The 16174-nt window shown below is 38.0% G+C and overlaps 1 non-coding gene across 1 annotated transcript; it reads right to left on the bottom strand.

Annotated features, from left to right (window-relative positions):
• Window positions 1-430: 430 nt before the first annotated feature.
• LOC141716311 (small nucleolar RNA R71) lies at window positions 431-537 on the bottom strand. The gene has a single exon (XR_012573024.1). It is a non-coding gene; the product is annotated as a small nucleolar RNA R71 (small nucleolar RNA).
• Between the last annotated feature and the right edge of the window lie 15637 nt (window positions 538-16174).

Below are 16174 nucleotides of genomic sequence, written 5' to 3'. Positions count from 1 at the left end.
AGAAGAAGAAGAGAAAGTTGAAGAGCCAATTGTAGTAGCTATGGGTGATGAAGCAGAAAATCTGAAGGCTTTGATGGACTATTCTAAGCCTAAGTTTAATGACATTCAGTCTAACATCATTAGATCAACCATCAGGGCTAACACTTTTGAGATCAAGTCAAGCACGATCCAGATGATACAGAACTCAGTTCAGTTTGGGGGTTCTCCTACCAAAGACCCCAACATGCACATCAGGGATTTTATCGAGACCTGCGACACTTTCAAGTTCAATGATGTGACTGAAGATGCTATCAAGCTATGACTCTTCCCATTCTCTCTGAGGGACAAGGAAAAGTTCTGGTTAGACTCTCTACCAGCAGGATCTATCACCACTTGGGAAGATCTCGCTCAAAAGTTTCTCACTATATTCTTTCCCATAGCGAAGACTGCCGCAATCAGGAATGCTCTTCCTCAGTTTGCTCAACAAACTGGAGAATCTCTGTGTGAGGCTTGTGATCGATATAAGGAGATGTTAAGGAAGTGCCCACACCATGGCATGCCTGATTAGATGATTATCAACTGTTTCTACAATGGATTGGGTGCTACTTCTAGACCCATGCTTGATGCAGCATCAGGAGGAGCCTTGTGGGCTAAAAGCTATGATGAAGCTTATAAACTTATTGAACTGATGGCTGCTAATGAGTACCAGAATCCTTCCCAGAGACTAACTCAGGGAAAGGTAGAAGGAATTCTGGAGTTGGACGCAGCAATTTCTATAGCTGCCCAACTTAAGGCTTTGACAATAAAGGTGGATACTTTGGCTAATTATGGAGTTAATCAAATTACTAGTGTCTGTGAGCTTTGTGCTGGTGCCCATGAGACTAATCAGTGCGCAATTTCTAATGAATTAGCTCAGTTCGTGAGCAACTTCCAGCGATCGCAGCAACCTGTGCCAACCACCTATCGTCCTAAGAACCGTAATCATCCTAATTTCAGTTGGATTAATGCTCAGAATGCGGTTCAACAGCCTTATCAACAGTATCCAGCTAAGCAGTACAACCCCCTGGGTTTCAGCAACCGCGGTATGCACCAAAACAAGAACTCCAATTGTAGCAAGCTAATGAAAAATCTGAATTAGAGGAGTTGAAGCTTATGTGCAAGAGCCAAGCCGTTTCTATCAAGACTTTGGTAAATCAAATTGGGCAAATTGCCAATGCCTTGCTAAATCATCAACCTGGTATACTACCTAGTGACACTGAAGTACCAGGAAAGAAGGAAGCTAAGGAGCAGGTAAAGGCAATTACTTTGAGGTCTGGGAAGGTTGCTAATCCCGAACAAACTCAAGAGTTGACAGAAAAAGCTGGAGCTGAGAAAGAAGATGAGCAGAAGGATGAAGAAGTGGAACCAAGGAAGACTACTTTTAAGCACAATCTTCCTGAGGGTAATACAGAGGAGAAACAGATCTATCTTCCATCGCCTTTTCCTAAGAGGCTGCAGAAGAAAAAGCTGGACAAGCAGTTTGAGAAGTTTCTGGAGGTGTTCAAGAAACTTCAAATTAACATACCTTTCACCGAGGCTCTCGAGCAGATGCCTAGTTATACAAAGTGTATGAAAGGTATTCTCTCTCGGAAGGTGAAGCTAGATGATTTAGAGACTGTAGCTCTCACGGAGGAATGCAATGATGTGCTGCAGTAGAAGTTTCCTCCAAAGCTTAAAGTTCCAGGAAGCTTCACTATTCCATGTACTATTGGAAAAGTGTCTTTTAACAGATGCTTAGGTGACTTGGGAGCTAGCATCAATCTGATGCCTTTGTCAATCTTCAAGCAATTGGACTTACCTGATCCCAAACCAGCTTACATGACTTTGCAGTTGGCCGACCGTTCTATTACTTATCCAAGAGGTATTATGAAGGATGTCTTGGTAGATAAACTCATCTTCCCTGCTGATTTCGTTATTCTTGATTTCGAGGAGGATAAGAAGATTTCCATAACCTTGGGAAGGCCCTTCTTGGCAACTGACCGGACCTTGATTGATGTGCAGAAGGTGAGCTTATAATGCGAGTGTTGGATCAGGATGTGACTTTCAATGTGTTCAATGCTATTAAATTTCTTTCTGATGATGAGGAATGCTTAAAAGTCGAGTTGGTCGACTCGGTGGTCACATTGAAACTTGATCAAATGCTAAGGTCTGATGCCTTAGAAAAAGCCTTGTTGGGAAATTCAGACAGTGAAGATGATGAAGAAGATGAGCAATTGCAATATTTGAACGCATCTCCCAGGAAGAGGAAGATGGATATACCTTTTAAATCTCTTAGAATGGAAGAATTGAACAAAGCTCCTAACGCCTCAAGCCTTCTATTGAGGAAGCTCCTACTCTTGAGCTTAAGCTATAACGACTCATGTATTTTTTTTTATTTTATTCTAATATTTGGAAGTGTAATAAAGGTTTAAGTAAATAAATAAAATGTGTGTATTGGTTTTAGCGGCAGTTATGGATTGTTATTTAATTATTTATGACTGTTGTTATGTGGGATTGAATTGTGTGATTTATTATTGGGATATATTATTTTATTTTGCTTATAAAATAGTGATTTCATTGTAGATTTAATTTCAGAAATACTTAAATTATTTCTAAAATTGGTTTTATATTTTTATAATTTTAATAATTATTTTTAGGACTTTATAAAATTGAGAAATCAATATTTTATTAATTATTTATTTTTAAATGATTTTATGAGTGTATTTGGTTGTAAAATCTAAATTTAATTATGAAAATCTTCAAAAATTACGAAACTTATATTTTATGAAGGTTATAATATTCGGAGAATTTTAAAATTATTTTGGAAATTTTCGGGAATCATTTTACCCGCGTGTTGTTTCGTTATTCGTTAAAAACCGGGTATAAAGCGTACCTTAAAAATTATTTTAAAATTTTGAAATTTATGATTTAAATAACTTCGGAATATTTGTATCATCTTAAGCCTATTTCGGCAATGTTCTGATCAATACTTATTTACGAATTGTACCCTTAAAAATAGATTAAAATGACATGTCGGGCTTGTATTCAGTTAAAATAAAAATAAAACGACACTTATCCAACGAAGTTGGACACGTGCCGTGTGTTGGTTATTTTAGGAGGTTGAGTAATCAAAAGGGGGGGAAGATAAACATCACTTCTCTTTGTCTCTCTCGGTTGTATCTCGACTCTCTCTTTGTTCTCTCTCGATTACTTCTGGTTTTGCTCGGCTATCATTTTCTTCCTGCTGTTCCCTGGGCTTCGTTCCTCTTCCTGTTTTATTTTTCCCGGCTTGTTTTTCCGGTGAGCCGCCGCTATTTTTTTTTTAGTTTGGCTTGGATAATTTTTCTGATTAATTGGTGATATTGATGCTAGTGTGGTGATGTCGTATTTAGTGATATTGAGTCTTATTGGATTGATTTGCATGCTAGAGACATTTGTAATTCACTAAGTCTTATAGGTTGCTAGAGTGCTAGATCATAGTCATGATTTGTTGGTTTGTCGAGGTTTAATCGCTTATTTATATTTAGAATTTAGGATATTCTCTTAATAATAAAAGACATGGATATTTAAAAATTGGAGGAATTTGGATTTCATTGCTAATTGTGTGGCTAGGTGTCAAATGGCTAGTAGCCGACTCATATTTTTATGAGTAGTCCAGGGTTGAATGAGATGGAGTGAAACGCACTCATTCAGAAATAGTTAAAAAAAAAATTAGTGTTATGTATAATTGATCACGAGTGGATTCTTTTGTACTCGAGTTATTAAGTTCTTAGGGGACTTTGTGCCTAGTGACCTAAGGCTTTTATAGTCTGGGATCCGCTAACCTAACGCTCGCTACATGGGTGCTATTGTATAAGTCTTTTGTGGACCTCATTCATTGCACGATCAAATAAGCATGTGCGTTTTGTTTTATTTGAATAAAAGCATGAATCCATGATTTAACTCCTATATAAGAATTGAAGTGTTATAAGTTATTTTGAGTCTAGATTTTATTCTGTTTATAAACTTGTGATTGTCTTGATAAGTAGTGAGTCATGGTTGTCGATCTAGTTGCGATAGTATATCTGTAAGCATTTGTACAAACGCACGTATCTGGTATGTAGATTGATTTGTGAGATGTGATGGATCTTTATGCAAATAACTGCATTTGCTGAGGTGCTGCTCGTTTATTGGTTTAGTTATTCTTTGGGGATCATTGCATTCATATTAGTTGCATTCATGCATTTTTATTTCTTGTTCTTTGAGTCTGTTTATGCTTGAGGACAAGCATCGATTCAAGTTTGGGGGTGTGTTAAGTGCATTTATGACACTTATTAATGCTCTAATAAGCTTTGAGTTGGTGTGTTTGTACTTAAGTTATTTGTGTTTTAACGTGTTTTCAAGTGTTTTTGCATTTCAGGCTTTACTTTTTGAATCAGGTGAATTAGCATTATTTTGATGCTAATATGGTGTTTAGGATATGTTGGAATAAAAGCTTGGAAGATTTGCTCGAAGCTGCAAGGAATAACGAAGAAGAACAAATAAAGTTTTGGCAGAAGGCAGGCACGCCCGCCCTGTATTGCGCGCGGCCACGCCGGGGGAACAGAAAGTCAGCGCGCCCGCGCTGGTGAAGCGCACGGCCGTGCTGGGTTAGGATTTAAAAATCCTGATTCTTGTGCAATTCGAATTCTGGACTCTTGGGAATGCATGGACTGCTATATAAACATAACTTAGGTCATTTTTTAAAGATATTCAGATATTAAGAGTTCAAGACATCAAGGAGGGAGAAGACGGCAAGAGACCTTTTGGCACAATTCAACAAAGGCGAAGACGATCTAGTTTATTCTTATGAATCTTTGTTTTGAGTTGTAATTTGGATGCTTGTTTCTTGTTTTGATGAACCTATATTCTTGTGTGTACTTGGTTTTATTTATTCGTATAAAGACTACATTTGCTATATCATGTTTTCATTGGAACCCACGTTGGCGATGAGTTCAATTATGGGCTAATCGTTATCGTGGGGTTCTAGCGGATTTATTTATGGATTTCTTTAGTTAAATTGTTTGATGCCTTAGTGTGTGGTGATTGTATTATATCCTAGTTATGGTTGTGCTTATTCGTCTTATGAGCGTCGCGAACTTATAAGATAGCGTGTTAATTCTTAATGAAGCGAAAGTGAATTTAAGGATTTAGAACTTGCCATGCTAGCATAGGTTCATGTATTGTTATGCATGATTAGTAGGTAATTTTACCCATCTTACTTGCCCTATGTAATCAAGATAGATAACTTGTGCTTAAACCGTTATATTGTCAAATTCTATAGACATATAGGGTCTCAATATAATTGGTGCCTATTCAGCTTCTATCTCTTTTGTGGATGTCTGGTAGAATGGTACTCGTGCAACGAAAGTTGGCGTTTATCAATTTCATGTTATCTGATTAGTATCATCATGCTAAGGTTGAGAATAATAAAACTATCGAATGAAGTACTTAATGAAGTTAGAATCCCATGTTTGTCATATATATTAATCCAGTCTATTTTATTCTCTTAGTTATAATTGTTAGCGTAATCCTTAGTTATAAACATCCTCACTTTGTTATTGTCTTAGCATTGAATAATAACCATACATTGTTGCTTAGGTGCGTAATTTAGATAGTTAACCAATATAGTCTCTGTGGGATCGAATCTGATTTATATCTTATACTACTTGCGAACTCGTATACTTGCGTATAATATTAGCACATATTTAGCGACTAACAGTGTGTCAGGCGTGTCTGGAGGTGGATACATGGAATCCTCACCAAATACTGGCCACTGGATGTCAACACCCGTGGCTCTGAATGCAGTCCTTAGTGCCTGGGTGAGATCACGTGCAAACCGACTATGGATGTCCTGCACCGCATCCATCCTGCTCGCTAGATGCCTATACTACGTCGAACTCAAACGAGCTCCATCTGCTCCTACTTCTTCCTGCTCCTTCTTCTGCGATGGACCGGCTTCTGTACCCAACTAAGCTCTCCAAGCCGCCTTGCTAGCCTGCTGCGTACCACCAACATATGACTGAGGAGCTGGATGTCCTCCTGGAAGATGATCATAATAATAACCAAGCCCCTTAGGATCGGGCTTGCCACCATACCACTCAGTCATGCTCCACAGCGTAGAACTGTCAAAAGGAGCACTGGGAAGCTGCAACTGCTCATGTGCGGGCCAATGAACACCAACTGCCACGCATAACTTCGTCACAATTGATGCATAGGGTATCGAACCCGTAGTACCTCCTCTCAAGAACCTCAAAATACCCTGGTAAATAACCATCCCCAAATCCACATAGTCGCCCTGAAGAATACCCCATAATAGACGAGCATGCTCCACCGTAATCTCATGCACATGAGAAGATGGCATGATGTTAGCATAGATAAACGAATTCCAAGCACGTGAAAACTTGTTCATGCACGACGTAGGGAACATGGAGTAATCAGTTGTGCCCCACTTGAACTTTCAGTGAGTCTCAGGCACAGACAAAGTATCAACAATCAGATCCAAGTTAAAGTCCTCTGGAGTCTTATCGTTCTAGGTGTCGTGACCAACCTTCCTAGCGGTCTGCTCAATCACCCTCCTTATCGCATCAGCATTATACTCCACCGTCATCCCCCTAGCCACAGTGAAACCATTCTTCTCCGCCTTCGCATTAGCATAGAACTCTCGAACAACACTCATGGGCACAGCAGCGGGAGCCTCACAAAAAGGAACCCAGCCCATCTCCAAAATCATCTCCAACAACTTACCATATTTCCCTGATGGCAGAAAACCTCGCTTCTTTTCTATAGGATTCGAGAGAAGCCTCGTATACTCTGCTTCAGCCTCGGGAGTAGAAAACCTTGGCCTCACACCACCTGCACTGGAAGAATCAGTGGTGCTGCTGCTTACTTGAGTTCTTTGTCTCTTGGGTGCCATTGGGATTGAATAAGAGAGAATAAAAGATAAGTGTTTGAGAGAGAATTGTATTTGAGAATTTGTGAAGTGGTGGAGAAGTTTGTTTATAAGTGTATGTATATATAGGTGGTGAGAAGAAAATTAGATATGGAATAAAAGTGGGAATTGATTATGGGAATCATGGGAATAATGGGTTTGATTTGGAGAGGGAAATTTGGGATGTGGAAGAGTATAATTCGGGTAGAAATTGATTTTGTAGTAAAAATCCCGATTTTCTCTTCACAAACTGCTATTTTTTTCTGATTCTGGACCCCAGCGCGTCTGCGCGCTAGACTAGCACCTTCTGGCAAATCGGCGCGGCCGCGCACTATATTAGCGCGGGCGCACTTGGTTTCTGGAAAAACAGCGCAGCCGCGCGCTAGATCAGCGCGGGCGCGCTCAGCTTCTGAAGTTGGCCCTAAATTTTTTTCTTTTTCTGATTTTTTTGTGTTTTTCTCCTTTCTTCTTGCTTCCTCTACCTACTAATGTACAACAAACTTGGGTTGCCTCCCAAGAAGCGCTTGTTTTACGTCATTAGCTCGACATAGAATCTTGAGATCAAACGGAAAATAAAATGGCACTAACCAGCTCGCGGTTTGCCGTATCACCATAGTAATATTTCAACCTCTGACCATTGACCTTGAATGCTTGGCCCGGATCATTCTCAAAAATTTCCACCGCTCCATGTGGAAACACAGTTTTGATTATGAAGGACCCTGACCACCTTGACTTCAACTTCCCAGAAAAAAGATGGAGACGAGAGTTAAATAAAAGAACTTGTTGCCCAGGCACAAATAATTTGAGCACTAGACACCTATCGTGCCACCTCTTGACTTTCTCCTTACACATTTTGTTGTTCACATAAGCTTGAAGTCGAAACTCGTCGAGTTCATTCAATTGAAGCATCCTCTTCTTTCCAGCCGCATCCAAGTCAAGATTCAACTTCTTCAAAGTCCAATACACCTTATGCTCGAGCTCCACAAGCAGATGACACCCCTTACCATACACCAACTGAAACGGCGACATTTCTAGTGGAGTCTTGTATGTTGTTCTATACGCCCAAACAGCTTCATCAAGCTTCAAATACCAATCTTTCCTTGATGGACACACAACTTTCTCTAAAATGCGCTTGATCTCTCTGTTAGATACCTTAGCTTGACCATTTATCTAAGGATGATAAGCCTTAGCAATGCGATGATTCACATTATACCTTTGCATCATATCAGTGAACTTGCGATTGCAAAAATGCGACCCCTCATCACTGATTATGACTCTTGGAGTTCCAAATCTTGTGAATATATGTTTATGAATAAAATTAAGCACTACTTTCGCATTGTTCATTGGCAAAGCCTTAACTTTAACCCATTTCGACACATAATCAACCGCCAACAAGATATACTGATTGTTACAAGATGAGATAAATGGCCCCATGAAATCAATTCCCCAAACATCAAAGACTTCAACCTTGAGAAGCACATTAAGAGGCATCTCATCCCTCTTGGAAATATTACCCACACGTTGACATCGATCACATTTCAAAACGAACTGATGAGCATCTTTAAACAAGGTCGGCCAAAAGAAACCTGCTTGAAGAATACGAGTTGTTATCTTTTCTCCACCATAATGTCCTCCATAAGTTGTTGAGTGGCAATCTCGCAAGATCCCCACTTTTTGCTGTAAGGAATACATCTCCTGATGATTTGGTCATCTCCTTGTCGAAAAAGAAATGGCTCATCCCACATACACCACTTCATTTTATGCAGAAACTTCTTCCTTTGAGCGTATGACAAGTCAGAAGGCATGATATTACTCACAAGGTAGTTCATAATATCTGCAAACCACGATTCCTCATCTTGCACTCTGAAAAGCTGCTCATCCGGAAAAGACTCATTGATTAATGTCTTGTCCAGTGAAGTAGCACTTGGATCTTCTAAACGCGAGAGATGATCAGCGACTTTATTCTCAGTCCCCTTTCTATCCTTGATCTCTAACTCAAATTCCTGAAGAAAAAGAACCCATCTGATCAATCTAGGCTTCGATTCCTTCTTCGAGATGAGATAACGAATTGCAGCATGATCAGTGAAAACTGTCTCTTTAGTCCCAAGTAGATAAGATCGAAATTTCTCAAAACCGTAGATGATAGCCAAAAGTTCTTTCTCCGTAGTAGTATAATTCACTTGAGCACCATTCAGGGTCTTACTAGCGTAGTAGACCACATGAAATATGTTGTTATTTCTCTGCCCAAGAACTACTCCAACTGCATAGTCACTTGCATCGCACATCATCTAAAAAGGTTCATTCCAGCCAGGTGCAGTTATGACAGGTGCCGTGATTAAACTCTTTTTCAACATCTCAAAAGCGGCAATGCACTCGTCATCAAACTTGAAAGGGACATATTTCTCTAGAAAACTGCACAATGGCTTCGAAACCTTTGAGAAGTCCTTGATGAAACACCTATAGAAACCCGCATGACCAAGAAAACTGTGAATTCCCTTCACAGAAATAGGTGGAGGAAGATTTTCAATGACCCCCACCTTGGCTTTGTCCACCTCAAGACCCTTACTAGAAACCTTGTACCCAAGAATAATGCCCTGTCGCACTATAAAGTGACATTTTTCCCAATTGAAAACCAGATTGGTCTCACACACCTCTTAAGAACGTTTCCAAGATTCTGCAAGCATTCATCAAAAAAATTGCCAAATACAGAGAAGTCTTCCATGAACACCCCCACATTCTGACCAATCATATCAGAAAAGATGGCGATCATGCATCTCTGAAACGTGGTTGGTGCACCACACAGACCAAAAGAAACTCGTCTAATGGCGAAAGTACCAAAGGGACAAGTGAAGGTAAACTTCTCCTGATCTTTTGGAGCGATACAAATCTGATTATAACCCGAATAGCCATCCAAAAGACAGTAGTACTCGTGACCAACCAACCTGTCGAGCATCTGGTCAGTAAAAGATAGAGGAAAGTGATCCTTCCTAGTGGCCTTGTTCAGCTTCCTATAGTCCATACAAACTCTCCATCCCGTGACTGTTCGAGTAGGGATGAGCTCATTCTTCTCATTAGCAACTACTGTGATACCTCCTTTCTTCAGTACACATTGAAATGGACTCACCGAAGAACTGTCAGAAATGGGATAGATAGTCCCTGTATCCAGCCACTTAAGAATTTCCTTCTTCACTACTTCCTTCATGATCGGATTAAGTCTCCTTTGCTACTCAACTGTAGGCTTGCTACGTTCCTCTAGCAGAATTATATGCATGCAATAAGTAGGGCCGATTCCCTTAATATCTTCTATAGTCCCACCAATTGCCGATTTGAACTCACTTAGAATCCTCAAGAGTTTTTCCTAATCACTTCCTAAAAGGTCAGATGCAATAATAACAGGCAAAGTAGATGCATCACCTAAAAAAGCATATCTCAAATATTCAGGTAGTGGTTTCAGCTCAAGAGTAGGAGCTTCCTCAATAGATGGCTTGAGGCGTTTTGGAGATTTGTTCAATTCCTCCATTCCAAGAGATTCAAAAGGCACATCAATCTTCCTCTTCCAGGGAGAAGCATTCAGATATTACAATTGCTCTTCACCTTCGTCATCTTCACTATCTGAATTTCCCAACAAGGTCTTCTCTAATGCATCAGACCTTAGCAATTGATCAAGTTCTGATGCAACCACATAATCGACCAACTCCACCTTTAAGCACTCCTCATTTTCCGTAGGAAATTTCATAGCATTGAACGCATTAAAAGTTACATCCTAATCCAGCACTCGTATTGTAAGCTCACCCTTCTACACATCTATTAAGGTACGGCCAGTCTCCAAGAAAGGTCTTCCCAAAATTATGGGAATCTTCTTATCCTCTTCGAAATCCAGAATTACGAAATCAGCAGGAAGATGAGTTTATCAACCTTGACCAAGACATCCTCCACAATACCTTGCGGATATGTAATAGAACGATCGGCCAACTGTAAAGTCATGTAAGTCAATTTTGGATCAGGGAAGTCCAAATGCTTAAAGATTGACAAGGGAGTCAGATTGATGCTAGCTCCCAAGTCACATAAGCATCTGTCGAAAGACACTTTTCCAATAGTACACGGAATAGTGAAGCTTCCCGGATCTTTTAGCTTTGGAGGCAACTTTTGTTGCAGTACAGCACTGCATTCCTCCGTGAGAGCGACAGTCTCTAAATCATCTAGCTTCACTTTCGGAGAGAGAATACCTTTCATAAACTTTGCGTAACTAGGCATCTGCTCAAGATCCTCAACGAAAGGTATGTTGATATGAAGTTTCTTGAACACCTCTAGAAACTTCTCAAATTGCTTATCCAGCTTTTTCTTCTGCAGCCGCATAGGAAAAGGCGGTGGAGGATAGATCTGTTTCTCCCCTGTATTACTGTTAGTCCCTTAACAATATAGCAAGAATTACAGAAGGGGGGTTGAATGGAATTCTTGAACCTTTTTCTCGAAATAAAAATGTTCAATTCGAATATAGATATAATGTTTTGATTAGCACAATGCGGAATAGAAACTTAATTGAATCAAAACGTAAGTAATTAAAAACAAGAGTCTTTAAAAACTTTCTGGTGGATTTAAATAATTTCACCAGAGATATATATTATATATCGAGAGGACCCTGTGTGCAAGAATGCTCAAAACTGCTTACAAATGGAACTACTGAGAATTACAAGGAAATGCTAAAGATTCCGCTTACAAAGATTTCTCTGTTTTTGTGTTTCTCAACTATCTCAGTTCTCTCTTTTTTTATTTGCTACATTCTTGGTTTATATATATTACCAAGATTACAAAGTCAAAAAGACTGAACAAATATAAAAACTATCAGTCTTAGGCTTTGCTGCTTTTCGTCCTCTATTACCCGGTTAATGGGCTTTCACAGTGTGTTTGTATACATCTCGACGGCTGTGTTCAGCTTTTCACTGTTCAACTGTTGTTTGAATCCTTTACTAGATGAGTACATGATCATCCGTTGGGTTGTTGATCATCCGTCGTGTAATAATCCCAAAATTTTGAATTTTTTTGTAACCCTTATGAATAGTGTTTTTGCTGATATTGCTGAATAAGAAAACTTTTCATGCCACGCTATGTAGGGGTTCTTTTATTGTTATTCTGAGATTGTATTAGTACTCTATATGATAAATAAGTGTATGTAAAGATCGTCAGAATCCAAATTCGAATACTTTGATTTTTCCCGAAAATTCACCAGATACCGAAAGAATTGAGTATAAGATAACAGGATAAAAATGATTTAAATTCAAGGATTATAAGAGAGGATCATAAAAGGAATATAATGTATTGAGAAAGGTTAAGGAAACCCAAGTAATAAGATCCCAGGTATGATCCCTCAAACGATAAACGAAAACGAAAGTTAAGCGAACCGTATAACAGATCAGCGGTCATTAGCCAAGTAATTAGAAGCTAATCAAAGAGGTTAGTGAGGTTGATGTCATCAAACCAACAAGAAGAGGACAAGTGTGGGAGGATGACATCACATGATGACCTAAGCATGACATAAGGGAAGGAAGTGTGGTTGATTAATAACCACACAATTTTTCATGGTTAAAAGATAATTAAAACAAATCAAAAGCAACCAACCAAGCCAAAAACAATTCATTTCACCAAAACACAAAGTTGACTTCTCTTTTCTTCATCAAAGCTCTCGGCCTCTCTTTGTTTTCAAGAAGAAAAAAACCAAAATCTAAGATCCAAGCCTTGTTAATTAGTGAGGTAATTATCTAATACTCCTTATGCATAGATATAGCTATCCTATAAGTTTGAGCTTCTAATTCATTCACAACCTCTTCCTAAAAATCATGGAAGAAGAGGGTGAATAGTGTTTTTCAAGAACTTAAATTTTTGTTCTTGAGTTTTTGTTTAGATTAAGCTTGGATAAGGACTTTTAAGGGTGATTCCAAGCTAATTACTTGATTCTCCACTCTCCAAGGAAGGTATAACCCTCCAAACCCTAACTTTACTTGAGTATTAGGTTTAGTTTTGTTGTTATGGTTCATGAAAAGCATGATTTTTGTAGACTTAGAGATTGGTTGGTTTTATTATATTTTGGAGTTGTAAATCTTGATGATTAGTTAATAAACTTAAGTAAACTCTTAGTTCATGATTGATAAATAAGTATGAATTGGTAATATTGAGTTGTTGGGGCTGTTGTAGTATGGTATGGATGGATTTTGGTTGTATGAATGAATTGTGGTTGATTGGTGATTGGTTTGGAGTAGAATAAAAATTGGTAATCGCGTAAACATAGTCGTCATAATGTCCGATTTACTTTAGACTGTTTTTGCTCTTAACATCAGGACCCGAGAACTCCCTGTTAGATTTTGACCATTGCCATTATTAGATAGTTCATGTTACAAGCTTCGTTTTGATATGTGGTTCGTTTGAATCCGATGTACGGTTTAGGAGAAACGACCGTTTTAAGTAACGGCGTTTCGCGAACGAACCATAACCCCTCGCCTTACTTTGAAACATAGGTTAAAGACCTTAAAGGACTAATTGGAGTATGAATCATTTATGTAAAGTGTATTAGGCAGTTGGTAAGGCACTCGCGAAAGAATCGCCTTAAAACCCTTAATGGTTAATTTATTAAAAATGGTGGAGCCGAGGGTACTCGAGCGACTTAAGGGAATCATTGAGCGCAAAGCGAGTGTTAGAGTCTATTTGGTTAAAGTATAGATTCATAAGCGACTTTGGTTTAATTCCAACTTATATGTTGTTTATAGGTTACTAGACTCGTCCCAAGCCATTTGTCACCCCCAGTCGCTCAGGCAAGTTTTCTACCCGTTATACTGTTGTTGTGATGTATACATATGTATATGCATTATCTTGTGATAGATGCATGATGGTTAATTAGCAAATTCTTACGATATATTGGAGCATGTGATATGGTATATATGCATGTCTGTTTCGTAATCTTGATATATATCTGTTGATTCAAATGCTTATAAGTTGCATAATACCTATGCTAGAGATAAGCAGTATGTAACACCCCAAATCCGGGGTCAAGATTTGGTGTCACTAAACAATCTTTACATAGAATAAAGAAATAAATAAATCACCCCTTGAATCCGGATCGTTTACAGGTTATGGTATGAAACAAGAATCTAATCTTCCATAACTTACAACAACTAAAATACAATTGTAAATACCTCTGAACTAATGCTCGAACCATATTCTTCTAACTTCTTCAACCTCTCGCAGCGGAGATTTCTCGAACTTCTGCTGTCTATCTAAGCTATTCATTTTTATCCTTATCTGTTTCTGGCAGAAAAGAAATTGACAAAGCAAGAGTGAGCCAAAAATGCCCAGCAAGTATATAATTTGAGTTTCAAACATTAATTTCAAAGAAAACTTCCAGACAAAATCTCTGAAATATTTTGAAGGGCGAAACACGAAATCATTTAAAGGATATATCTTGTTATCTTAAAATCAATTTGATTTGCATTGCTATGAATCACATAGGACATAATGACATTTTTGTAAGAACTTTAGAGATCGCGTGTTTTCAAAATAGCTTCTGGTATCATTTCATAATTGAACAGTGAATGCAATAACTATTCATAAAACGACGTTCAAGAAATTCCTAACTATTTAGTATCCATCATTATCGACTAAGTTTCCATAGACTTAGCCTGCTAAACCAGCCTGATAAGGACGGGTTGAATAATTAAGAAGATCTCAATTCATTCAAGATCCTAATTATCACTGAGAAACTAATGCTGCAGCAACAATCTGAACCTCGAATATATTTAGAAACATTGTAATTTCCCGAAACTGAGTGCTAAGAAAGAATAACTTTAAACCATAATCATATTTTATTTCAAAAGGGAATGCCATTAATGGCGAACAACAATAAATTGAACTGAACACTAGAAACCAACATATGCACTATAACCTGCTGATCAGTCAGGAGATAGTGCGGATCTATACCCAACTGCATAGACCCAACCAACATATGGGGCACCCAGGCAACTATGGCCTAAAGGGTCCGGTCCATCTCCGGCCCATAGGATCCAGCTCATCACTGGTCCTCATAATAATCGTCCAGCCCGTAGAGTATTTTGATATCAAATCATTTTGATTTCAAAACATCCTAAATCAGGGTTCGCAAATAACCCGAACGAATGGGTATTTGTGAAAGAGAGCAATCGAATTATAGGAACAATAATGAAAAGAACTGGCATAATAAGAGTAATTGCAGTGAAATATAAAACAGTTAACTATTCTGAAATTAGAATAGGAGCGAATAAATATTTGCAGTATTTAAGGAGAAAGGTTAGGAATACTTACAGTATTTAAAAGAAAGTTCGGGAATACTTGCCTCAATTGAGAATCCTTCTGATCTTTAACTAGCGGACATATCACTCAGTCCTGTCGCATCTATACTACCCTTGATGGCTACTCGACCTTTCTTATCATTTACCCTCTTAGGTTTACCTTTATTCTGAATCCACTCGTTTCAAATCTACACGCAATCAGGCTTCACCTTCTACAATCTCTATATGGCTTTGAACGTCTCGCACTATGTGTATCTATCACAAATAATACTATTTAATGAACCGACAATATATAATTGTCTAGTTTATACATTTATACCTATCGTTTACCCGTCCGATAATAACAGATAAAGATCACATCTCAATCAAATAATGTTTAAAAGACACATTGAATCATTATTCACATAATACGTACACATAAGGCATGTAATCATATATAACATAATCACGTAATTCATGTAGTACATAAGTTGAATCGTCAAAGATAGGTCTCGATATGTTTAGAATTGAAATTGGGTCAAAAAGAGTATTTTATTGATCAATAACCGACTTAGGATGATCCATAAAACAAACATCCTTTTGATAAAAATAATTCAGGTCTCGAAAATATTTTTAATAGAAGCAGAATATTTTTCTGAGTCTAGAGGCGTTCGTTTCGTATTAAACGGACGAACGGTTGATTTATTATGAATTTTTGAACATTTTTCGGAATTAAAACGGTCTCCGAATCATTTAATAATTAAATAATAGGGTCAGAATACTCGAATTTGACTTTAAAAAAAAAATTTATAATAATTGTTGAGCTTCGAAAATAATTTGAAATAATATTTCAAAGCTCGAAACTATTTTTCGGAATTATTAAATTAATTTTAAATAATTAAATGCAATTAAATAATCAATTAAAATTAATTAATAA

The sequence above is a fragment of the Apium graveolens genome, chromosome 3 (assembly GCF_009905375.1).
Source record: "Apium graveolens cultivar Ventura chromosome 3, ASM990537v1, whole genome shotgun sequence".
Taxonomy (NCBI): domain Eukaryota; kingdom Viridiplantae; phylum Streptophyta; class Magnoliopsida; order Apiales; family Apiaceae; genus Apium; species Apium graveolens.
Note: the sequence above shows the minus strand (reverse complement) of the source record. Positions and strands in the feature narration are given on the sequence as shown.